We start from the raw sequence: 27,089 nt of genomic DNA, 5'->3' as shown, positions 1-27,089 counted from the left end.
TGGTAACTATTTAAGCGTAGTCAGTGATGCCTTTTAATGCATACTATATGGGTTGTGAGTTTCCTTAGTGTCGAGACTGAAGAAACCTTTTAGTCAAACATTACAATAAAAAAAAAGGTAAGGAAGGATGCATAACGTTCTTGCTTATGCACGTTACTGCCCTCTAAATTAAATTTACTTGCTTTCCTTCTCTAGCCCTTGGCATTCCGTAAAAAAAGTATCATTCTATAAATCTATAAGTGAATGGGGAAGGGGGAGAGGGGTTATCTGGGAAAACTAGCTGAGTGACATACAGCTAGTAACTTAATTTTAAGAAAATTAAAGTAACTTGCCTGAAAGTACACAGTATTGGTTATCTTGTAAATACTCAACATCCAACTAGAAATCCCCTCAGTATTTTTTTTTTTTTAAAACACAGCAATACATATGGTTTTAACATCCTTTTGCAGGTGCCTATATTAAAGCTTGTTACTAATGTCAGTAGAGCTTATTTAATCCTAACTTCCACTAGCCCTGCTGACCTCTTAACGTCACCCCTATCACAAACTCCGATCTGAAGCATGGGAGATTCAGTTAAATACTACATGCAGGGAGGCTGGATTGAGGAAGGCAATGGGTGGAGTCACATGTAAATCCACAGAAAGATAGCAATGCTCGACTATACAAATAGGCTTTTTGGATTTCAATAAAATCTGATTCGAAAAGGTGTATGCCTACTGGAAATGATGTTCCTTTCTAGGAGTTTATCTGTTTATCTGAAAATGTCCGCTAGATGGCAGCACTGACATTGCTACAAATTGATTATTGTATAAACTTGAATAATAAAAGCAAGGTCAGAACTGTAACATAGAAGGTCATATGACATGTCCCCCATAAATATTTATTGTATGGACCATTAAAAGTAGAACTTTTGAGTTATAAATTGGATTCCTGAAGTTACATGGCTGGAAAACTTCAGCTAGCCACATGTCAGAGAAGTTCAGAGTGGACTACTTCCTTAGTATATAACATCAATATACCTGTGATTGGAGAGCTTACAACCCAAAGCAAGCAACATACACCTGGAATTTATGTACAATAAAGCCTACTGACTTTGACAAGTTTTAGCAAACACAGAGCGCTGCATATCCAGACTGAATGGTACGACTTGCAAACACGCGTAACATGTACATAAACATTATTAAATGCTTCTCATTTGATTTTGACGCTTACTGGAGTACAACATGCTTTGGCTGCTGAGTGACCTGGTAAGTGATGGTGAAACCAGAAAATACATATAGAAATACATACATGAAATACATTTTTTCTATGCAAACTGCACGTAGCATGAAGAACTTATGATAAGGTTCTTTTCTATCTTGTATTGCTTACACATTCGGTGAAAACATTGCTTTGTGCTTCATGCCAAGATGAGTGCCCGCCTTATGAATGTTATCAGTTGTCCTCATTTTCTTTTGAAATATTGAATGTGAAGATTCAAAAACATAGCAAGGCTATGTTTTAAACAAGATATTGTTATTGAAAGGATTCATTGCACACAGTAAAAGAAGCATTCTCTTGCAAAACAAGGTATTTAGAATTGTAATAGTTGGACAGTTTAGATAAATATGATCACTTTTTTTTTTACTACAAACTTTACAAAAATAATGAGTAAAATACTTCCACTTCAAAATCTTTTCTGGAGCACTGGGCATTTCCAAGATGCACGACATTTCAAATGTAAACATTGTTTTACAAATCCCATGTTATTACAATTGGACACAGCCATTAGAGTTAAGTCCAGCTGATTAAAACTAATGATACATGAATAACACCCACTAGTGAGCACTGGCTAGCAAGGAAACAAGGGAGGTTGAGATGAGCCTGAGGAGGGTGGACCTAAACCTATATAACTAGCCGCTCAGAACAGCAGGGGCACAGACGATAGAAGCAGCCAGAGGCCAGGATCCACACGAAGCAAGATTGGGAGAGTTACCAGATTCATAAGCTAGACTGCCCTGGCATGGCCCATGGATTGAATAAGCCGTTTTCTTTCTATGGGCCTAGAATTGACATGGTCATGTTTTCCAAATCCCAATTTGTATGCCTGCTTCAATAATTTGAAGGCAAAATTGAAATTACAGAGCGGAATGCATTAAGAAGAATTTAACCGTTCTACAATGCTTTTCCACAATACAGTACATCTGTTCATTGGCGTACAACTTGTACATTCTAGCAAATTCAAATTTGACTGTTTCAATATTTCTGGGGATAAAGGAAGCAATGTTTGCAGCAAAATGTTTATTTTCCATAGATACACCTTTAAGAGATACTTTGATGTATTACTGTTCAGTAAACCATTCAACTATCTCTGAGCGGGTGAAACACTAAGTTTATCGTGATATCAAGTTTCGGCACAGTGCATAACATCAGCCTGCACTGCCCCTCATATTTCTTTCGCCAGGATAAATTGACCCATCAAAGGACAGTGTACAGAAGAGAGAAATCCATTGCAGGGGCTTGAAAATGCTTTACCTTTATTTTTAATCCAGGGCTTTTGATAGTTTTGAACGCTTTCCATTTAATGGGTTGTTGGTATGTATACCTCGCCAATCCTGAGAACACCATGACTTTAAGTATGATTTTAAGTTTCACTGTGCCACAACAGATAAACCCAAATTGCAGAATGGTTGTAGGTTACTTTGACATTTTAGAAGTGAACAGGAGAGGAGTACGATGCAAGGAGTATATTCCACTAATTCATTGCTAATATTGCAAACTGGACATTGTGGCAAGGGGCGCCGCTGTTTTGTGCCGTTTCCTCGCCGGTTCAATTTGCCCACTCTTACCGCCAAGCCCTGCCCCTTCTAGGAGGAAGAGGAAGAGAAGGTTTAAGTTACTTACCTGTAACTATTGTTGTTATTGTTGTGCAGCACGGGTCTGGCATGGATTCACATGCTCATGAATATTCCCAGTTGTCAGGCTGTGAATCCTCGGTAAAAGAAAAAACAGTTTCATGTTCACGTTAAAACTGTATTTCTCCTCTAAACCAATCACTGTCCTCTGGGTCATACTGCACCCACCCAATGACAGTCCTCTCCCTAAGCTCCACCCCCTGGTAGCCATCTTCAGATTTGGTAAGCACAATGTTAAGTGGCAGTATGAACCAAGAAGGGGAAGGAGGGAGGGTTTGCATGTGAATCCATGCTGAAGAACAACAATAGTTAGAGGTAAGGAGCTTAAACTTCTGCAGCATAGGATCTGGCATGGATTCACATGCTCATGATTATCGATTACACAGCAGTACATATACACAACCACGGGAGGTGGCAAGGCTCAACAGAAGCAATTAACACTCACCTCTAGAACAGCCTCACCTCAAACTAACAGGTTGCGCAGCACCGCTTGGCTGACTCTGGACTCTTCCCTGGAATCCTCGTCAACACAGTAGAACCTCGTTGTGGTGTGCGTCGACCTCCACGTAGCAGCCCTGCAGATGTCGAGCAGGGGCACACCAGAGAGAAACGCTGTTGTAGCTGCGATGGCTCTGGTGGAGTTGGCTCTCGCCCAGCGTGGTAGCTGCCTGCTAGCCAGTCGATGAAAGTGCATGATGCAGCTGGAGAGCCACCTGGAGGTAGAAGCCTTCGACAAGGCCTTTCCCTGATTTACAGGTCGAAAGTTGACGAACAACTGAGAAGTCTTCCGAAAATCCTTCATATGTGCCACATACAATTTCATGGCATGAGCAACGTCCCTCTCTGACAGCAATGGCTGATTCAAAAATAAGACTGGTAACACCAAAGGTTCTTTGAGGTGGAATTGCGACTGTACCTTTGGCATAAAGATGGGGTGTGTACGCAGTACCACCCTTGAAGCTTGGAAAGACAAGTAAGGCTGCTTGCAAGACACGGCCTGAATCTCCCCGACCCGCCTGGTCGAGGTGATAGCCACAAGGAAAGCCGTCTTCCAAGATAGAAACTAGAGCAGAGCATGATGCATAGGTTCGAAGGTCGCTCCCATGAGCTTAGTTAGAACAAAATTGAGCTCCCAAGCCGGTGCCGGAGAATTCACTTGCGGGAAAGTCCTGAAGAGCCCATTGAGGTACTCCTCGACGAGCCTGCGGGACCACAGCCAAGGTCTGCCTGGAGACCTGGTTTACCTGGATAGGACGGCGAGATGCACCTTAATCGAGGTGTAAGCCAATCACGCTTTGGCCAAGGAAAGCAAGTATGGTATGTCCTTACATTCTGCAGGTAAACCATAACCTCCAAACTCTAGGGCTGCAGGACGCATGCCCTCAGGTTCAGAGACTCTGGGTCGTGATGCAGAAACGCCCCCACTTCTCTGGCGAGCAGGTCCGATGACAGCTGTAGCTTGATGGACAGGGCGACTGACAGACATAGTAAGTCTGGATACCAGATTTGCCTCGGCCATGCCGGGGCGAGTATCATCCTGCAGTGGCACTGTCTTAGTGTGCTGATCACACATAAGAGGAATGGAAACGGGGGGGGGGAACAAGTACAGGAACCGTCCCTCCTGCAAGACCGTGTCCCCCAAACTCCTTAGTTGAGGGAACCTGCTGGTGAACCTCTGGCACTTGGAGTTTGTTGCCATCGCGAAGAGATCGATCTGGGGCTGGCCTCATTTCCTGAATCGAAAATTCACCTGGTCCTGGCGAAGTTCCCACTCGCAGCAAGAACACAGTTTCCTGCTGAGCAAGGCTGCAATGGTGTTCTGGACTCCAGCTAGATGAAACGGGACGAGAAACATGCCCTGACGAACAACCCTGTGCCACAGGTGGTAGGCCTCCTTGGAAAGAGCCGGTGAGGAGGTCCCCCCCAAACCCATTGTTTCTGGATGTAGAACATGGGGTGGTGTCTGTGAAGATCCTCACCACCTTGCCCTTCATCGAAGGGAGAAAAGACTTGAGGGCTCAGAATACGGCCCGAAGTTCCAGGATGTTTATGTGGCGGCCCTTCTCCTCCGGTTGCCAGAGGCCTCTGGCATGCAGCTGTCCAGTGTGGGCTCTGTGAGAAACCTGACTGTAATCTCCCAAGTAGACTTCGGGAATCCCTGATCGCAACCCTGGGGTGGACGAGCGATGGAGGATCACCTGGGTAGGGGAGCCAGAGGTTACTCTTGGAGGAATGCCGGTATTCCACCAGGACGAAGTCCCTGAGTTTTTTGGGGTTATTCCACTTCTACCTCTCTTCCACCAAAAGAATCTCCCTTAATAAAACCCAACCACCCCTACAACTCTAAGAAACCAACTAGGAACCCAAACCATGTTACACCCAGAAACTCCTACCTACCCCCTAGGACAAATAATATCATTCCCCCATTTTATAACCCCTTCTCACCACTTGGATACTCTTTCCCGACACCAATAACACTAAAGCCGTTCACCTGACATGTAAAGCTAAGGGAAGTGAATCCCTCACCAAAAAACTGTTATAAGAATTGTGTGATTAACAAAGTTGGCAAGAGTGAACCCGATGTAGGGATGCGGATGAAAAGGGGGCGAAGCTTGAACTCCCAATGAATAGTGCATTGACAAGAATGCACCAGGCAGAAGGGCGTCCACATTGAACGGTTTAAAAAGACATTAAGATTTGTGAATGTGAAGAGGACGTGGCTACAGGGCCATGTGAAGAGACGTGTTCCCGGAGGAGCTCCAGCTGATCCTGCAACAATCCGTATGAAAAGTGTACACGCCGGTGCCTACGACTAATGAAAATGCATGTGAATGCACATGAATATACAGCGCGTGCCTACAAAAGATCTGGGATCCACAGAATTTACCAGCTCAAAGTTCTGCACATAACGAAGATTGCGATGGCCCAGGACACAAAGACACAAAAATGGTAGATGAATAAAAGAACAAATGAACAGAACAGGAAGATTAGGCTCTGCGACTACGGGGTAGAAGAGACAGAGAGCGGACGAAGGAGAGAAATGGAGGTGTGCCGCTGCAGCCCTGAACTGTAATACAAACTCAGCATGGCCTCATTATTGTGAATAAGCAGGGTCAGGAGCATTGCAGACCGAAGATTTACGGCGCCCGGACTGCAGATGGGTAACACTATAAGCCGTTAGACCCCGCAGCCCGAATGATACGGCGTGATAGGTTATTTGTAACGCGCTTAAGACACAGAGGTTTCTAAACGCGGACCAGGGGATCGAACCTGTGTAGCTCTGTGTCGACTTGCTTCCAAGGCGAACACGTTGTCCCTGAGCCATCCTCCCGAGAATACCGGCACACTCGGTTGCAAACCGCAGCTGTAGGTTGAATGCACACAAACGCCGCTGAGGAACGGGCGATTTCACAACACAGCTGCCGCTGACAGTGATTGAGAAGCACTATGGGAGATACATTGTCACAAACGGGCGCTTGTAGAACGAGAGCGGAGCCCGGCAGGAACACTGGGGAGATTCCGAGAACTTGTCACGAGGATCAGGTGGAGCGAGATACTGTGTCCAAGACGCCTGCAGTCTACAGCATACAACGGGCTGGTGAAGATGTACACAACGACGAAGGAGGCTCTTTCAAAGGACAGAATGTAATGGACGGCTTACAGTGGAAGTTTACGTATCGCAGGGACAATAAAGGAGACAATCATACACCGGCAGTGGGCCAGGGCGATTCAGGCATATAAAAACTGCAGGGCAACCTACCATGTTAACTGCATTGACTGGCAAATGACACCATCACGTGCAGCACGAGACAGCTGGATCACAGTGCGCCCTAACTGGCTACTACCTCCAGAAATCAGGGCAAGTGCGCCTGGCAAAGGTGATGTGGACACAACACCAGGTAGGGTCTGGCTAGGACAATACTCAACAATGGGACATACTGAAGCTCATCACGAGGGGCTGGGGGCCGCATGCACAACACAGCAAGAGCCCAAATATCAGAGCTCAGACCCAAGTGGCATAAAAGACGCGCCAAGCATACGCCTACCTGTTGCCAATAAACGCCCTACGGAGGCATGAAGACAGCATTGCGGCGCTAGATGGGCCATAGAGGAATAAATGCCGCCGAACGCAGATGCCACCAGTCACACAAAATACGTAGGAGACACCGTGGTAGTGCTGATCAATGTTACCACCTGCCAGTACGTGGAGCACTACTTGCCCCAAGCACACGAAGACAAACATCTAATATAACTAGCCCTCCCCCCGGAGGCCTTTGTAACCACTCGGGGGCCCAAGTGGAATGATAACATATAAGTTGAGCAAGATCAAGCGTTGACTTCTTGTGACCCTTAAATGTGAACAGTCGTGCAGTTGTGAGTTGCCACGAGTGACCAAAGAGGTGCCGCCATACTTCGAGACGGTGGTGACTAAGGAGAGCGATGCATAAAGGCAGCGAGACGGATCCCCTTGCTATAACAGGAAGCCCTGGTAATAAACTTTGTTGTGCGAAAGGAGGGCCCGATCGACTAAGTGGAGCGAGCCACACCGGAGCACGCCAGCAGGAGCCTGCAGAAGCGACAAATAGACAGAAGGAAGCACAGAGGAGGGCACCTAAGGGGCTTGCGGAAACAAAATGGCGGCCAAGGTGGTCAAATCGAAGGCAAAACAATCTTCGTTGGATATCTCTACTAAGCCAAGCCAGACTGGGGAAGGGGCAATCCCACTGGAGCAGAACACGCCTGGGAAGAGTGGACCACCAAGAGGAGATCAACAGATCCTGGATGCCATTGCTACGTTGAAGACTGCATGGGAATCCAAATTGGACACTACTATAGTGGAACTGAAAACTTCCCTCGAGTCCAAGATCGATGCGGTCAGTGTGGATGTGAACCTTTTGAGACAAGATGTCAGGGCTATAGCTGAACACACAGGAACGTTGGATAAAGAAGTAAAGGCTAACACCGAGACCTGCACAGTGAGCGCCAAGGAGACCCATGTCTTGCAACAAAAAGTGCATAACCTAGAAAACCGGGCAGAAGAAGCTGAAGGGAGAGCATGAAGAAATAAAATCTGCATCGTGGGACTCCCTGAAGAAGAAGAGAACCCCGACCCCACGGACTATATTGAGAATATGATATTAAAGCAATTACAGGAAATAGGTGCAGGAGCACTCTCCCAGGGTTTGCGGTGGAAAGGGCGCACAAGGCCCAGAATAGGAAACCTCCACCTAGCGCCCCACCACTGCCAATCATAGCCAAAATATTGACCTACAAAGACAAGGCGCAGATCCTCGAATACTTCCGGAAGTGCGGACCTATCAGCAGAGCGTCAGCGACAGTCACAGCGTACCCGGACTATACGTTCCTGGTACAAAAGCAACGCTTGAATTTTGTGGCAGTGAAGAGGAGGCTACGAGAATCTGGCCTGAAGTACAGTCTGCTTTATCCAGCGAAACTAAAGGTCCAACACAGTGACAAAGCGCTTTTCTTTGAGACTCCGGAGGACGCCGCTACAAGGATGGACGGGATGGACTGCCCAGACCTCAAAAGGAGCACTTTGCAAAATGGACATGTATGTTATATAAAGGGCAGAACCAACCGCAAGTTACCAGAAGCCCCAGGAGTTAAGGCCCTCAAACACGGGAATCGAAAGCCTAGGACAGAAACGAAACTCAGAGGCATGAGGCCCGTGCAAAGAAACCAAGGTCATCTTAAGTTGAGACAGGCCAATACAATTTATGACACCAAGAGCGGAGTATCCTGTTCAAAGGAGTCGAGATAAGCAGCAAAAGGCATTTGGTGGACAGAAAGCTAAAATCAAGTACACAAATTACATGGAGACGGAGACCATTTCATGGTGCCTAGGACACGTGACCTGCCAAGCAAGAAGAGTTGGGGCCTTGACACCTACGCGCAGCCTTGAGCCATGCACAGATATGGGAGTTCTCCCAGACAGAGGCAGCATCGAGGCCTACAAATTAGAAACTAATTGACACATGGTGTCATTCGCCGTCCTGTTTGGCGTTTGTATCCGCGTTGGCGGTTACGCGCTGGAAGGACGTGCAGAGGTTCCGCTACGTGATTTCTCTGTTACTCACCCTACGGTCTAGTGGTTTTCCAACATGGCGTCGCTGGTAGTATTTCTTTCCTCCTCTCCCAGCGATCGCGGCGTTGCAACCCCCTTCACTGCGCTAGCTCGCTGCTTTGGGTTTACACGCTAGTTTTCCAGCCTTGACCTCCTCGGTCACTACCTGTACTTTCGGTCCGCCTTCTCCGGACTATCTCTCTCTCTCTTCCTTCCCTCAGCTCTACGGTGCGCTGTTCTCCACCTTACCTTTCGGCTGAGCTGTCATTCAGCCGCCCTGGTTCCTGTTGCTCCGGAGTTGTTTTCTCTGCTGGTACCCTTTCCGGTGGCTCTCTTTCTCTCCGGAACCTTCTTTGCTTTGGATGTCCGGCTTCGCCTGCTCCCATCAGCTAACTGCCTCAAGAACTCCACTACAACTGCTTGCTCCAGATCCTCTCAAACCGCTGCACTCCTCGGAGGGTTTTTTCTGCCTGAACAGGCTTTTTCCCTTCGTACTGTCTGGCCTCGGGAAGGGGGCCCCAGGTTTGCTATACTTTAGCACTCACTGTGGCTTCCTCTCGAGACAGATACTTTCAACACAAAAAGGAGAAGGACTATCTCTCTCACAGGCAACTGCAACCGGAGGACTTTGAATCAGGTGAGGAGAGTGGGGAGGAACGGGAGTTAGCGGAATCGGCCAAATCGGACAGATTGCAACGCCAAGAGATGTCGGCAGAAGAGCAGATACAAGAATTATGGAAGGCCATTCAGGGAATCTCTCAAGAGTTACAAACTGTTAAGGCAGAGAATGTAGTCTTGAAACAGATGATTACTGCCCGCGAACCACAATCCCCAGAACTTCCTGTCATGGCTCTTTCGGCAGGGAAGTTCGATGGAACTCCTAAAAAGGTCAAAGAGTTTTTGGAGGCCTGCTTAGTATATTTTACTTTCAGGCCCCGGCTGTTTGCCACCGACCAGACAAAGATCGGGTTCATGGTTTCGAACATGACCGGCAATGCCCTGGCATGGGTCACTCCGCTGGTTACCGGGGCTAATCCCATCTTACACGATTTTGCTGGTTTTCAGACCCTGTTGAAGCAAACCTTTGAGAGACCAGAACTGACTTTCACCGCCTGCGAGGACCTGTTGGATATCCGACAAGGGTCATCAGATGTTCTATCGTACATATCAGAATTCAAGAGATTGGCTTCGGGTGCTGGGTGGTCTGAACAGGCCCAATTTGCCATATTTCGGCGAGGCCTTAAGGAGGAAATTAAGGACGAACTCGGCAGGGCATCCAGGCCACCATCTTTTTCGGATCTGCTTTCCGCAGCCTTACAAATTGAATACAGACTGCAGGAACGAAGGTCAGAACGCCGAAAACAACGAACAACCGTTCATTTTTCCGATTCCACCGTCGCCTCCTCTCCTTCCCATACTACAGACGAACCCATGCAGATTGGAGCTACTAGAGGACCTCTTACCGCGGCTGAAAGAAGAAGGAAGGAGAAAGGTCTATGTGCCTATTGTGGATCGGATCAACATCTCCTCAAGGAATGTACTGAACTTCCTCAGAAACGTCAGGGAAACGGTTTCCCTCGGCGCCAGTAGGGAGCTGGTTCCGAGGGGCTTCTGATTCATCCACCAGTCCCCATGTCTCTCTCTCTATTTCGGCTCCATACATTCCTGAGGATTCCAGGCTTATGGTTCTACCTGTTATTATAAAGGTCAACGGCAGAACAGTTGAGTGTCTCGCACTCCTGGACTGCGGAGCCGCCGGAAACTTTGTCGACGTCATCTGGACCAAAAGGATGGGTCTTCGTACCTTGCCTCGCAAAGAAGATCAAAAGGTAGAAGGGGTCGACGGTTCTCTTCTCTCTTCAGGACCTATTACTCACACCACCGAGGATCTATCGGTTACCATATTTCAACATTCTGAGACAATCCGGTTCGACATTATTCGAGCTGCCCATTTTCCGGTTATTCTTGGCATCACATGGGTCAGAAAACATAACCCTCATGTCAATTGGGCGGACAATCAACTACAATTTAGTTCCTCCTACTGCAAGCTCAACTGTGTTTCTGACGACGGTATTCCTCAGATTGTTACAGGGTCTACCACACAACTGGCTGGGGTTCATGCTCTACCTCTGTACTGTTCCCCTTACTCGGAGGTGTTCGTCGAAAGAAAGCCAGCGACCTTACCTCCCCATAGTCCAGAAGATTGTAACATTGACTTAGAACCCAATGCTTTGGTTCCATTCTGTAGGATGTTCTCTTTAACTCAAGCGGAAAGAAAGGTTCTTAAAGATTATCTTGATGCCAATGCTCAGAATGGGCTCATTCAACCTTCCAAGTCTCCTGCTGGAGCTTCTTTGTTCTTTATCAAGAAGAGGGACTCTACTGAATTGCGCCCATGTATCGATTACCGAGGCCTCAACAAGGTTACTATCCGGGATCGGTATCCTATGCCATTAATACATGAGATCATTGAAGCTGTTCAAGGTGCACGTTGGTTCACCAAATTAGACCTCAGAAATGCCTACCATTTGTTACGCATCGCCAAAGGAGATGAATGGAAGACCGCTTTTCGCACTCCTTTCGGTCTATTTGAGTAACGAATAATGCCCTTTGGTTTGGTGAATGCTCCTGCTGTATTTCAACGGTTTATGGATCGGATGTTTTCAGATTTATTGTCTGTCTCCATGATCATATACCTGGACGACATCCTTATATATTCCAGAACCCTAGAGGATCACAAAACCCATGTCCAAAAAGTTCTGGAAAGACTTAAAAACAACCAACTTCTTGTCAAACCAGAGAAGTGTGTTTTTGCTGCTACTTCAGTGCCCTATCTAGGGTATCATCTTTCTGAAAGAGGCATCGCCATGGATCCCAGCAAAGTTTCTGCTATTCTGGACTGGCCTTCTCCGGCTTCGATCAAAGAGGTCCAAAGGTTTCTTGGGCTCTCTAATTTCTATCGCTCATTCATCCCAAACTTCTCTAAAGCAGTTCTCCCTATTACTTCTTTACTCAAGGCGGCCAACAATCCCTTTAGCTGGACTTCCGAAGCAGAACAGAGTTTTCACAATCTCAAGAATCTTTTTTGTACTGCTCCCATTTTGCGCCATCCTGACCAGAATAGACAGTTCATCGTCGAAACTGACGCCTCGGCCTTGGCCATTGGAGCTGTTCTGCTACAAGTGTTCGAGGAACGAGAACACCCCATTTGTTACCTTTCCAAGACGTTGCCTCCCAGCCAACTCAACTACTCCGTACTGGAAAAAGAATTGCTGGCTATAAAACACGCATGTGAGACCTGGCGACATCTATTGATGGGAGCAAGGCAGACCGTTATCAGAACGGACCATAAGAATCTCAAGGTCCTTCAGAATATGGAGTGTGTCAACTCCAGGCAGGCTCGCTGGGCATATTTCTTTGCCCAATATGATTTGCGAATTACCTACTTGCCTGGTACCAACAATACTCTTGCGGATGCTCTCTCTCAGAAGGGTCCCAAATGTGAGGAGAAAAGACATACCCCAGAGCCGATGTTCCACAGGAATAGGATCTTAACAGTTGCTAATACCTTTTTGGAAGAGGTTCGAGCCGGTGTTGCTTCGGAAGGTACTGTTCCGCTACTCAGAGGAGAGACTTCCTACACCAACAAAGAGGGTTTGCTATTCCCCAACCATCGTTTATACATACCTTCCGGTCCACTACGTCTGAAGATCATAAATTGGTGTCATGATTCACTCACTGCAGGTCATCGTGGGAAGCTAAGTACCACAGAAACTATCACTCGTTCTTTTTTTTGGCCGGAACTCAAAAAGGATGTGGAGGAATACATACTCAGTTGCCCGGTTTGTGCCATGACTAAGTCCATTACCGGCAAGCCCTTGGGTCTTCTCACCCAACCTGAGGTACCCTCTCGCCCTTGGGGTTTGCTTTCTACGGATTTCATTGTAGAACTTCCTGTTTCCAACTCCTGCTCCTGTATTATGGTTACAGTTGACACCTTGACCAAACTGGCTCATTTTTCCCCATTGCCTGGTCTTCCTACTGCTACCGAGATGGCTGAGGTTTTCGCCCAGGATATCTTCCGTCTTCATGGTCTCCCTGACAAGATCATCTCGGATCGTGGCAGCCAATTCGTTTCGAAGTTTTGGAAGGCTCTTTGTTCTCGCCTTGGTATGGAACATGCTCTGTCGTCTGGCTTCCACCCTCAGACCAACAGTCAAACTGAGCGCCTTAATGCCACATTGGAACAGTACCTTAGATGCTACAACAATCGTCTTCAGGACAATTGGGTTTCTTTGCTTCCTACGGCAGAGTTTACTTATAATAACTCATTTCATACAGCCATTGGACTCTCTCCTTTCTTTTGCACCTATGGGGTACACCCAAGATCTCTTCTTCCCTACATTCCGTCACCCACCAATTCCCCGACGGCTGAAGAAGTACTGCAGTCTATTTCTGATGCACACGTCACTGCCAGAAGGCGTTTGGAGAAGAGTCGTCAATACAACAAAACCCAAGCGGACAAACATCGTAGGCCTTGCCCTGAATGGAAGGAAGGGGCCAAGGTCTGGTTGTCCACCAGGTTCTTGCCGCGATGGGTTCACCCTTCTAAACTCTCTCCTCGCTTTTTGGGTCCTTTTCCCATTCTTTCCAAAATAAATCCTGTTACCTTTCGACTGAAACTACCTCCTTACCTCCGCCGCATTCATCCTGTCTTCCATGCCTCTCTTCTCAAACCTTTCATCCCGGACGTCCACCAGAGAGCTGTTCCCGACCAGCCTTTTCCTCAGGTGGATTCCTCTAGGGAATATGAGGTCTCTACTTTACGTGACTCCCGCCACTACCGTGGTAGGTTGGAGTATTTGGTGTCCTGGAAGGGTTACCCTAGGGCGGAGGACTCGTGGGAACCGGTTTCCAACATTCATGCCCCTCGGTTGTTGGCTCAGTTTCATGCCCGCTTCCCCTTTAAGCCGGGGGTCCTACGCTCTAGGAGGGGGCATACTGTCATTCGCCGTCCTGTTTGGCGTTTGTATCCGCGTTGGCGGTTACGCGCTGGAAGGGCGTGCGGAGGTTCCGCTACGTGATTTCTCTGTTACTCACCCTACGGTCTAGTGGTTTTCCAACATGGCGTCGCTGGTAGCATTTCTTTCCTCCTCTCCCAGCGATCGCGGCGTTGCAACCCCCTTCACTGCGCTAGCTCGCTGCTTTGGGTTTACACGCTAGTTTTCCAGCCTTGACCTCCTCGGTCACTATCTGTACTTTCGGTCCGCCTTCTCCGGACTATCTCTCTCTCTCTTCCTTCCCTCAGCTCTACGGTGTGCTGTTCTCCACGCCCGCCTTCTCTGCCTTACCTTTCGGCTGCGCTGTCATTCAGCCGCCCTGGTTCCTGTTGCTCCGGAGTTGTTTTCTCTGCTGGTACCCTTTCCGGTGGCTCTCTTTCTCTCCGGAACCTTCTTTGCTTTGGATGTCCGGCTTCGCCTGCTCCCATCAGCTAACTGCCTCAAGAACTCCACTACAACTGCTTGCTCCAGATCCTCTCAAACCGCTGCACTCCTCGGAGGGTTTTTTCTGCCTGAACAGGCTTTTTCCCTTCGTACTGTCTGGCCTCGGGAAGGGGGCCCCAGGTTTGCTATACTTTAGCACTCACTGTGGCTTCCTCTCGAGACAGATACTTTCAACACAAAAAGGAGAAGGACTATCTCTCTCACAGGCAACTGCAACCGGAGGACTTTGAATCAGGTGAGGAGTGTGGGGAGGAACGGGAGTTAGCGGAATCGGCCAAATCGGACACATGGCCAGTGGGTCTGTGATGGGTCTGTAATGGATGGTGGTACTGGTTGGTGGGAGGCTAGGGAACTGACGGGCACCCTGCACCTGGCCGACCTTTCTGCCAAAGCAAAGTGGAAAAGTACAAGGTGACGTGGTATCAACCCAATCACAATGTACCAAGTATTCTAGGATCCTACAGTCTGCAGAACCAATGAGACGTCATACTTTTTGTGACATTTACAGTAGTCATTCTGAAGGAAGGGCTTAGATGCCCCACCTAAGGCTAGTTATCCAATCCCCTCTACCCGTTAACGTATACAGATATAGTACCTATAGTAAAGTTACCTTCCTATAACCAATAGAATTGCATGCAACATTTTTAGCGTTTCACGCCAGCAATGACAAGTTTTTAGTATAAAGGGTGTAAGTTTTGTGAAGTTCATTGGAGTTGAAGCGAGAAGGAAGATCGTGCAACTGCTGATATTCATAACTCCCTGTTTTTTTACTTTTCATTAAACGGACTCCCTTTGCCAAACCATTGAGCTGTCATTATTGATTTGATGCTTGAGTACGAATCTTCATCCCCATCCATCTCACGGGTGCTGCTACTCCATCTTAAAGTGCTGTTTGGGAAAACCCCAGTCCTATCGGCCGGCTGGGGTCCCTCCTGCACATTTGGTAGCAGAGATCGATGATTGAGGGTTATCAATTAGATAAGACACCCATTGACCATCGACATTAAGTAACTCTAGGTCCTCGGCAATAACACCAGTCCTTTGCCATCCAGCTAAGTAGACCGTGAAGCTCCCTGTAGGTAGTGGTTAGAGTAAAGAGCAAAACCTGCAGGTGTAGGCCTGAAAGGACCTGTACTTTCCCCTACAAACCCGTTCCCACTTCTACGGGCAGCTGAGCGGGCGAACGGCAGGAGAGGCAGTGACGAAGGCAGTGATCCCGAGCATCCAGAGAGGAAACATGGCAACAGTGAGTGAAAAAGACTAATAACTTTGGCAAAAGTGCATGCCTTAGAACAAAAATATATATACAATAGAAATAGAGACTCAAGGAGTGACCAAGTAGTGGATAAGAATACCGGGGAGGACACCCCAGAAGGGAAAGGATACGCCCAAAATCCTACCCTTTATATAGCGGTTAGAAGAAACCTGCATCCATAGTCCTGAATAAAACTGGAATAAATAGGAGACCACAGTAGTTTCAGACACTGTGTAAGGGATGGGCTTACATCCCATGTCGGGGTAAGATTAGGGGCAGAATTCTGTGTAGCCAGCTGGAGTTTAGCTAGTCCGTTAACGGTCTAGTCCGTTAAAGTCGGACTTATGTGTTTAATGTTGTGACATCATAGGATGACATTTTTCCTTTAAGAAACAAGCATAAATAATTACGCGATTAAGTAACTGAGATAGTGTGGAATACAAATTGATATTTGTTGGTTGAAAAAAGAAGCATCATTTATGTGGAAAAAGAGGGCTTGGAGCTTGCGACGATTGGCGCTTGCTCATATTGTAGAGTTGTTTAAGGAAACAGAATGGCATAACAAGTGTTATATGAAAAGGGGAACAGATTTAAGCATGGAGGATATGACTCCATTAGTACACCTGTGCAAACAGTTGCCAAAACATGCACCCAAGCTGAAAAAGTACAGTGCGGAATGGGTTAAAGGAACCGCAGACAAGATGTTTATGCCAATGCCCCAGGGTGGATCGCCGTCTAAAGCGGTCCTACAGCACATTACGACGTATTTGCATGCCACAAATAAAGGTAAAAAGTTAGATAAATGCCTAGCTAGTTTAGAGCTTTGGAAAATGTATCAAGAAGATAGAGAGGAGGAACCACTGTTAGATTGGATACTTAACGTATGTACAGAGGGGGGTGAGACGCCTTCCGCGCCACCTGCCCCGTCCGAACCAAAAATCAAAGTTAGTAAGGACGAAGTATTATACACGCTAAGAGAGCTTAAAGCAGCCGCGGGGTACAGCAACCCGGCATATGAGTCACCTACACAAAGTAGTGACGAAAGCCCAGACAGAGGTAGAGATATCACCTCCAAGGTCCCAAGGGACAAGGAGAGACGCAAAAACTAGAGGAGAGACCAGGTACAGATGAGTACATCTCCAGATACAGAGAGAGAAGGCAAGAGATGGAAAGGAAATGAGGGTAGTACTGATGAGATAGCATTCGCACAGAACAAATGGATGGGAGGTCCGATTCTATTGAAACTCGATGGTAAAAGCAGTGATGACGCGAATCGAAACGAGAAGTTAGACGATGTACGGAGAATGGAGAAGGAACAGGAAAAAGGATTGAGAGACGAAAAACTTGGGAAAAAAGATAGGCAGAGACGAGAGCAGTTATATCGCGAAGACCAAGAAAGACAATGAGATCATAAACAGAGAGCATCGAATCATCAAGACAGACAGGAACGAAGGCAAATAGAAGATGAGCAAAAGATACGGGAGATAAGAATAAAGAGACGAAGGGATGAGGAAATACGAAGGGCAAATGAACGTAGAGACGCAAAGAAAGAGGAAGAAGATTGAGTTAGAGAAGAAGCGAGGAAGCGTAGAGAATTCAATGACGACATAGAACGTAAGCGAAGACAGAGAACACAATTTCTTCAATATCTGGAAAGAGGTTAAAAAACCTGATCCAGTAGTAGACTGGGAAGACATTGAAATATTTTTTTCCTGAGTACCATTCAGTGCCAGGAACGTCTAGGGCAGACATCGAGCATTAATTTGATGCCAGAAGCATCGGAGAGACGATCGATAGAATATATGATGAGATGGGGCTAGAAAAAGTACCCTAAAGGGGAGGGAAGGACGAGTGCCTGGAGAGCACTCGGCTTTATGATGCTGAGGGCGTCTCCCTAAACAGTAAGAATAGAGAGCTATCCCTAGATAGGTTGGAAATCAGTAAGAACAAGGAGGATGCGAGAAGTTGGACAAGTTGGACACAGATAATGTCAGACGCAGAAAGAGAAGAATATAAAGGAAAAGGAGAGAAGACATGAAAGACGCTTCTCAAGGGGAAAGAGAATAAGGCCGTCGGATTCTAGTGTGTCTGCACCGAGGGCATCGGAATCAGCCACACAGTCAAGCCGACGCGAAGAAATATTGTACGTCAGAGGGGGGTGTCTCCACCACCCTACGTGAGCCCACAGAGGACATTACCAGGTAGGCAGCGATGCGAGAATATCACTCCTACAGTAAATAGAAAAACAATGAGAGAAGAAAGAGGACTATGCATCCCAATTTCCGTTGCTTGAGAAAGGAGGAGCAAGACCACAATATATTCCATGGCCACACATGGATCGGGAAAACCTGAAAGAAGCTTCCAATGCTAACTTCGGGAGCCGGAAAATGGATACATGAGTTAGAGAAAATGACAGGAGGGAACACGCTGGCTATTGGGGATATGAAGGGTCTTTTGATTGCCATACTTGGTGATTGAACTGATGATGTGTGGTCACGTGCAGGTTACCCTGGCGTGACTACAGTCAATACCGCACATGACAGAGCACCTTTTAACAATTGTAGAGACACAGTTTGGAGAGCATTACGATCGCTCTATCCGGATATTTCTGACTTGGGAGTTATAATGTCACAGAAAATGAAGGAGTCAGAAGACCCTTTGCTTTACATTCAGAATTAACAAGACGCGTGGGTACTTGAACGCGGGAATTTTGGGGGTAATCTATACCCGTGTTCTACCATATTATGCCAAGGGCTGCCAGATCAGGTACAGAAGCAGCACAAGAAATTAGTAGGAATCAAGGCCAAACCGGGGTCTGAGATACAGCTGACCATAGCTCACTATTGCAGGCTGCTGCAAGAGAAGAATCGCAAAAAAGAAGCTACACGAAAAGGTGATGAGGCGAAATTAGTGCAGAAGAAATTGTCAAAATATGCCATGGAAGGAGCAATGATAACTAACACAGACGGACCGAATATGCAGTAGGCCAATAATCAACAGCAGGGTAATCAGGGCAATAATGGGTTTTACCCCAGAGGGAGAGGCTTTCGAGGAAGAGGAGGGCAGAGTAATCGGGGAGGTTTCCAAAACATGCAACATGGAAGTCAGGGTATGTCAAACGGGCAAATGATCAGACCACCGCCAATATGCTGGGTGTGTGGGATGACAGGGCACCTAGCACGCACATGCAGAAGTCAAGGCATGGTGCAAAAGGATCAAGGGACCAGAACAGGTATGGTGAATCCACCTGTGTTATTACAACAGGGAGGAAATGGGAGTTGTGCAGAATCACACAGCGCAACCTCAAACGCCAGGAGCACAGCAATGCTCGCAACCTCAGAATTTGATAATTTGTCGACAGGACCCGTCCCAACAGTCACTGATGCAAATGTCACAAACAACAGGTATAGGTCAGGCTGTGAACGATGGGGCGAGAGTTAACACTGGTGATGGGGGAAGACCATTTGCGAAAAATGGGACAACATTGTATATGGACTAGGACAGCTCACTGGGAGACCTGAAGTGTTCTATTCTATCAGTGACACCTGACCCTCACCAGGAACCAAGGGTGAATGCCGTAATAGGGGGTAAGGAATATTCCTTCTTAGTTGACACAGGTGCGACATGCTCGTGTATACATGAAAGCAAGTTTTCCTTGTCTGGCAATGCTATAAACACTCATGGCGTCACAGGAGCAACACGTCGTGTTCCTTTTACAGACACACTTCCAGTCTCTATAGGAGAATGTGACATAAATGTGCCACTGTTATATTCAAGGAAAACCCCAGTAAACATATTGGGACAAGACGTAAAGACAAAGTTAAACATGACAATCTCGTTCCCAGAGGAGGGCATAGTATGCTCGACTCCAGGAATGCACTATTTAAACATATGCGAGATAATTAGAGGACACATAGCCATGAGAGCTATCCCATTGGAGCCAGAAATATTTGCATATGGAGTACAGGTGATGATGGCATGGCTACCAGGCCTTGCAGACAAAACCAGGAGGACCCCATATGAGTTTTTATTCAGACCAAGAATACTTATGCACGAGGAGAAGGGAAGAGTATTTCCCTTGACGATGCACAAAGCCATAGTGCGAGGGAAAATGGTTTTGATCGATGGTTGTGATGATGAAGGTCGACAATGGTGCACAGTGATCGCCATTGAAGAAGGCTACAGGCTGACTGACGTCACGGATGACAATCTGTTTGATGAACGAACAGACGCTGAGGAAATAACAGTTGAAGTGAATCTCACTTTTTGGGCGAAGATGATCAAAAGAGAAGTGCCTCAGAGAATGATGTTGGCCCAGAACTGTCCTGAATATTTTGAGATCGATATGACCCAGGTGCCTGTTTCAGTATGGACCACAGGCCCCTATGATGTAGGCTTATTGAAAGGAGTAGGAGAAGTCAAAATTAAACTGAAACCAGGAGCCATTTTACCAAAGTTACGACAGTATCCAATGTCTAGGGAGGCAGATGAGGGAATTTTCAAGACAATTTCGGGTTTGATGGAACAGGGCATCTTAGTGATGTCAGTCGTCATGCAATACCGCAGTTTACCCTGTCAAGAAATCAAAGCGAGGGTCTTGGAGGCTAATTCAAGATCTACGCCCAATAAGCGATATTGTAGAAGCCGAGTTCCCGTTAGTTCCGAACACGGCCACAATGCTATGTAATATATCTATTGAGGCAAAATATTTCACAGTGATTGACTTGAAAAATGTGTTTTTCTCAATCCCATTTCATCGAGAATCACAAGATCTGACGTAATTTACCTTCAGACAGATGCGTCTGAAAAGCACGAGGTTACCCCAGGGGTACTGTAAGTCTCCCCCAATATTCAATAGAGTCCTGCAGATGGACTTACGCAATATCACATTAGAGAGTGTTGTCTTGCAATATGTAGAGGACATCTTAATTTGCATCACCACAGAGGAAAAGTGCAAACGCGATTCCATTCAGCTATTGACTATATTGGCTGAGAAAGGATATAAAGTTGACAAAGAAAAGTTACAATATTGTCAGCAAGAAGCGCTGTATATAGTCCAATTGATCTCACACGAGGGGAAAGAGTTACCCCGCAAAGGGCTGAAGCCTTACTGAACACAGCTAAGCCACACACGATAAAACAGATGCAGAGCTTTTTAGGTCTTTGCAATTATGTCAGAGCGTGGGTCTTTGACTACAGCTCATATACCACGCTGTAACGCTCACCTGGCTCCCACGGAGGCGCTGGTTGGTCTGGGTTGCTGTGGCCTCTTCAAGCGTGATGCGCAGAATTCGGACCACCGATTGAACAGGACCCCCAAATCTTGCTTGTCTGGCCCGTAGGAATATCCTTCTGCAGATGAGAAAGGGGATTAACTGCCTGCTGAATAGTGTGCTTGCTCCCCCCTTTTCCCCTTCGTTCTTCTCCGACTTCCTCCAAAACCCCCGGTTTAAGCTCACCTTATGGTTTGGAAGGATGAACTCTCCATCCTGCTTCTGGGGCGCGCGATCGTCCAATTACTTCACTGGTTTTCAGAATAGTGCTGGCAAATCCACTTGACTTTTCTGAGAGATACGCCTTAAGTATGAAGATGCAAAAGTTCAAGTCTGAGCCTCCTTTTATGTTGTTTTTCCTAACCTGTGATCTGTCCTTTATTTCAGGTGCAGAACAAAGGCGATGCGTTGAGGGGATAAATTGCCGGTGGTAAAATCAGGTGAGTTAGTGATGAGGGCGACCCCTCTAAATGTCTTTATAATTCCCCAGTAATGTCTTTTGTCCTTTCCCCATAGGGGCCGGGGTGCGGTACCTGCCAAAGATGCGGCGCCGACCCGAGATGTGGAATGGTTCACCAAGAAAAGCCGGTAAGTAATATGGCTGAAAATTCGGCTTTCCTCTTGTGTTCCCTTGCTCACCTTTTGTCTCTTCTTCTCTTCCCTAGGTGCAGAGATGTGTCGACCGGTGCCGAGAGCCGCGATGGAGCCGGGCGGTGTCTCGGGAACAGGCGAATGAAGCGCGGCGCTGCAGCGAGCAACGCTGTGCTTTTAAATGGAAGTCTTCCTTCAGGAATGCTGGCGTGAACATTCCGGATGCAGGTAAGAAGGTTGAATAAGTTCTTGGTTTTCACCTTTCTCTTCTCTTCTTTCCTTACAGGTGTTCCAGGTTCGAGGCGGGCGTGGCTGGAGTCCAGGTGCAGGAGCAGACACAGTGAGCATTCAGCTGCTGGGATGCAGAACAACGCAAAGCACGTGTGGCTGTCCGGCGTGGCTTAAATAGCCTTGGAAGAAGTTCCAGGTGAGTATTCTTCCACAGCCCCACCCAAGTAACAAAATAGTTCCTTCAGAAAAATAGTCCCTCCTAAGCCTCATTTGGCTTGGTTCTTCATGCAGCATGGTCTGCATCAGGTGAGTGTGCAGCATGGTCTGCTTCAGGTAAGTGCACCAAACACTTCCCCTTATGATCCTGGTGCCTATGCGGCCAGGGCAGAGTCCAAAGAGCCCCTATAAAGGGCCGCTGGGCTTTTACACGGGGGCGTGATGCCTGCTCCCGGGGGTGCTGGGCCTGGCCTGGTGCTCCGGGGGTAGGCATCATGACACACGCCCTTGTTACAGGGCCTAAAGAAGGCACAGGTGATGAAAGAAAAAATGGTGTGGTCCACGACCATGGAGGAAGGGTTTACGGAGCTCAAGAAAGCCATTTGCACGGCACCAGTTTTAGGGATTCCCAACTATGCAGAGGAATTCTACCTGTTCTCACACATGAATGGCAGCGTCATGACAGCAGTACTCACACAGAGAACCACATTGGGGTACAAGCCCCTGGCATACAACAGTGGGAATTTGGACCCAGTGATGAGAGGCCACTTCCCGTGTGAACAAAGTTTAGCTGCCGCAGCGTTCACCATAGATAAAGCGACAACCATTGTGATGGGATGCTCAATGACATACTTCGAACATGTGCTGTTTGCCATTCTAGAGAAGCCAAAAGGCAAGTTGACATCTCAGAGAGCTTCTGCTTATGAAGTAATCATATCGAATCCTTCGATTAAGATCCTTCGATGCAAGATAGTGTACCCAGCTACGTTTATAGCAGAGCCAGTCACTAAAGGAGAGCCAATACATGACTGCGCGAACTATGAAGAATTTTAGGATGAGATTTCCAGAGTGAAAGAAAATGCATTGGCAGGAGGAGAAATTGTGTTAGTAGACGGATCCTCTAAAATCGATCAAAGTGATGGGCAAAGATATACAGGTGCCGCTGTGGTGAAGCACACGGCAAATGGAGTTTCGAGTGCTCCTTAGTGCACAATTACTATCTCATTATTCAGCACAAGCTGCACAATTATTGGCATTGATACTCGAGATTGAGAATCACGTAGACCAGGAAGTGACAGTGTACAGTGATTCCGCCTATGTAACATCAACAGTGCACGCAGACTTAGCGCGCTGGAAGAGGAGGGGCTACCTCCGAGCAGACGGCACGCCAGTACAGCACGCAGCCTTATTGGACAAGCCCATCATGGCAATACAGCTCCGAGTGAGCATAGCGGTCGTGAAATGTGTCGCCCACACAAAGGGGACAGATTTTATCTCATTGGAAATCAAAGCCTATAGCCCTGTTAAAATGAGCACTGGAGCAGTTCCACTATCCAGCATATATGACAAAGGAGACTCTTGCAGCAACGCTCGCTGAAGACTGGTTTATACCGTACTTAGCAGAGCACATTGCATTTTTTATGATGAACTGTATGATCTGCCAGCAGTTCACGGCTGGGCACATATTAAAAGTAATTGGAGGAGTCATCCCAAGGCCCAATGGACCTGCAGCACTTGCATGTCGATTACATCGATATGATTCAAGTATGTAATGGCTACAGGTATCTAATTGTTGTGGTGTGTCCATTCTCTAGATGGACAGAAGCAGGTCCATGTACACACCCAGACTCTACCTGTGCGGTCACATTTCTAGAGAGAGAGGTATTTCCCAGGTGTGGAGTATGTGAAGTCATGAGGTCAGATAATGGGGCTCACTTTGTCAACGAAGCTTTTGAACAAATTAGCTTGTTGCTTGGTATAAAGCACAAGTTCTCGTCGGCGTACATCCACAAGGCAATGGAGTCTGTGAGAAGCTCAACGGCTTGTTAAAGGAAAGGATAGCCAAGTTGAAGCTTACTCTAAAGAAACGATGGATGCACTGCCTCCCACTGGCACTGCATGCACTCAAACCATCCTGGTTCTGACCACCACCTTATGCGGCACAAAATAGCTACAGGAAGAAGGATGCGCACTCCACTGACACCCCGAAGCAGAGCTAGGTGTGATGCTAAGCCGACAAGTGAAATTTTAGGGTCTGAAATGCAAAATTACTTTAACTGCATGACATCTTGACTTACTGTAAATGCAGACCATCTGCAGCGACAACGAAAATGGTGCAGGGCAGCACAGAACACAGAAGGAGATGCTACTGCAGACACAGCTCCGAATCCATGTGTTCCTTCAATCTTCCCTGGAGACACCGTACTGGTAAAGAATCACACAAGGAAAAAGTGGGACGAGCCAAGGTTCAACGGACCATTCACAGTTGAAGACGCTACTCCATCTGCAGTCAAGCTACAAGGAAGAAGAGCTTGGATCTTCCTGGGCGATATTCAGCCATACGTCAGAGAAATCCCCCTGCCTGCACCCCACCGCAAAGAGACTACAGACAACGGGGAAGAACCACAGCACATGCAGATGAGATCCATGACGAGGAAGAAGGACGCATGACCAGCAGCAAAGCAGAGACAAACAACTTTTGTGCAAATTTGTGGCTTGAAAATGGACATTCCTCTGAGCAAAAAGAGAGGAGGATAAGGACATTGAAACAATATGGACACTCTGTGCATCCTAGTTGCAGGGTGAAGGAGAGAAGTGCAGTCTTGAGGTCACACCCATCACTAGTGGAAAGACTCACTGGCAATCCCCGAATTTCTGCAAGATCCTGAAAACAGCAATATAATAAGAAGGCTGCTCACTGTTATCGCCAAGCAGTTCTTCCGACTTCCAGAATACGGAGAGGAAAAAACAAATGTCCCAAGCGGAAGGAGAAGCGAAAACACTAAACGTGATATTTTTTCGTCTAATTGAAGAGCACCCAAACTTTGTCAGAAGACACACTGATGTATTAACATTTCTTCCAGATCTGGCAAACACAGAACGCTTGAACAAAATCTTGAACGGCATCATCATCATTCAGGTCACTCTCCACATCAACCTAGATCATAAAAGCTATTCACAGTGAGTACCGAACTGTTCCAGAAATCAGCAAGGGAAAAGAAAATATCCCTGTCACCAGAAGATAGCAGGTTGGCGAACAATGTTTTCTTTCGCCCAATTGAGGAATTTCCAGAACTTGTAGGGAGACCTGCCGGTGTTGACGTCCTCACGTTCAGAGACCCAGTAAAATCTACCGAGCTAAGCATGCTTCTGCATGGTATTGTAGTACCAATCAAGCTCTCCAATCTCCACCAGAGTTTCCTGGAAGAAACCTTGAAGCTTCCCGCTGAGGGACAGATCGAGAAAGCATTGCCAGAGACTGCACTCTTGTTATACTGACAAAGATGCAACATGTCGTCTGGGATGAAGCAAATAAGAGGCATCAACTGGGAACTCGTATACTTTGAACATGCACAGTAAAGAAATGTGTTGACCGCATTACCCGATTTTGACATTAACAAGCCTGAGACAGGGTCGGCAAAATTTGAGTGAAAAAAAGTTTTACAACCACACGCATGCAAACGACAATTGCACATACACCAGATCTAATTTCAATAGCTACAGAACCACAGGCCAAAGAATGGGAGGAATTAGGGCAACCAACTGTGAGAAGCCACCCCACAAGTGAAGAGAAAAGACAAAAAGAACTGAACAATGAACCAACAGAGACAGCATTGACAAACACACCTGATCCAATGAAGAGAACAAGCACAAGTCCCGCAAAACTATCACGTAGAGACAGTGGCAGAATCAATTTGGCCATTCATAACCAGAGCCAAGTACAGACAGGAGATGAGGGAAAGAATTGCAAGACTTTCGCCTACCTCATTGGTACGGATGAAGAGGCCTGAACCATGGATGGAAGTGCCTGCGAAGTCCCCAGCGAGAAGAAGCTACATGGATGTTATTAAAGATGTAATGATAGCAAACAACATGAAAACCTTGAGAATCAGGAGAAGCATACAAGCAGGTGACAGTGAACTAAACGATTACCTGTACAGCACAGCACATTTGGGAAACAACATAGGTACCAACATATGAAAGAAATTGGAAGACGGAGCTCAGAGGGGAATGCTTTGTTTGCGCACTCCTACCCTACAGCATGGGGAAATCAAAGATCTTTGTAGCCGTAGAAATTGACGTCCAGATAACACACTGTCTGTCACACGTAGCGTAGCAATGTGCAAGACAAGAGGTCAATTCATGGGAAGTGATGCTTCCCTTAAATGAGCAACTGAAAAGACAGATCCATATGAAGATGAATACTTACAAGATATGAAGACAAGAAACAGAGCCCATACGAGAAATCATGTGATCAGATATGAGAAGCCAGGAGAGAAAGGAGCTGGCATTAGATGGGAAGTGAATAAAAAACTTGATGTCAAAGGAAAATCTGCAGAAGAGGCCAGAAAATGGCAGAACAGAGGCCAAATGCTAATATGGGCAACAGTGCTTTCACCAGACGGATGGGAGAAAGGAGTAGTGATCTGCAGAGCACAGATGGTCACTGGAGCCTGCAAAGAAGCAATTGAAAATGCGCAGAAGATATGCAAGCCACTATGGCCAATACTTGTAAAACTATTGACATGGGTCAAAGACAGAGGAGGACCCCTACAGATAGTGCCGTTGGAGAATTGTAAACTGAGCTTCAGAAACAATGGTTCAAGAAAAAAATTAGAACACCAGAGCTATGGGCGAATCTTTGATGCTCCTGGAATGGTACACGGTACTGAAGCGACCATGGTTCATTATTGGGCATGTGGATCCCAAGCATACATCAGGCTGCCGAAAAACTAGGGAGGTATATGCACATTAGTAAATGTCCATGTTCCAGCGCTGGTGATTCCAAAAGGTGATTTGAATATTGACAGTTTTCTGAAAGCAAATGCTCACCTGAGGAAGAAGAGATCGGTGGAAATAAGAAGCAGAATGAAAAGAGAAAATTATTTCTCTGCCAAATCAATAGAAGCCTTTGACGGAATTCCATACGAAGACAGGCTGTTCAGTCAGACCTCATCGGTGTTCACGACAATCTTCATGCCCAGAATACAAGTTGTAGCAAATACTAAATGGTTAGAAATAACCAGACGGGAGTTACTG

The 27,089-nt window shown here is 46.8% G+C and overlaps 1 protein-coding gene across 4 annotated transcripts in view; it reads right to left on the bottom strand.

The window, feature by feature from the left end:
* The window catches only part of MAP2K4 (mitogen-activated protein kinase kinase 4), a 1,243,547-nt gene that overhangs the window by 854,896 nt on the left and 361,562 nt on the right, over positions 1-27,089 (bottom strand). The window lies entirely within an intron of this gene.

This window comes from Ambystoma mexicanum, chromosome 3q, assembly GCF_040938575.1.
Source record: "Ambystoma mexicanum isolate Mex_15411 chromosome 3q, UKY_AmexF1_1, whole genome shotgun sequence".
Lineage (NCBI taxonomy): Eukaryota > Metazoa > Chordata > Amphibia > Caudata > Ambystomatidae > Ambystoma > Ambystoma mexicanum.
Note: the sequence above shows the minus strand (reverse complement) of the source record. Positions and strands in the feature narration are given on the sequence as shown.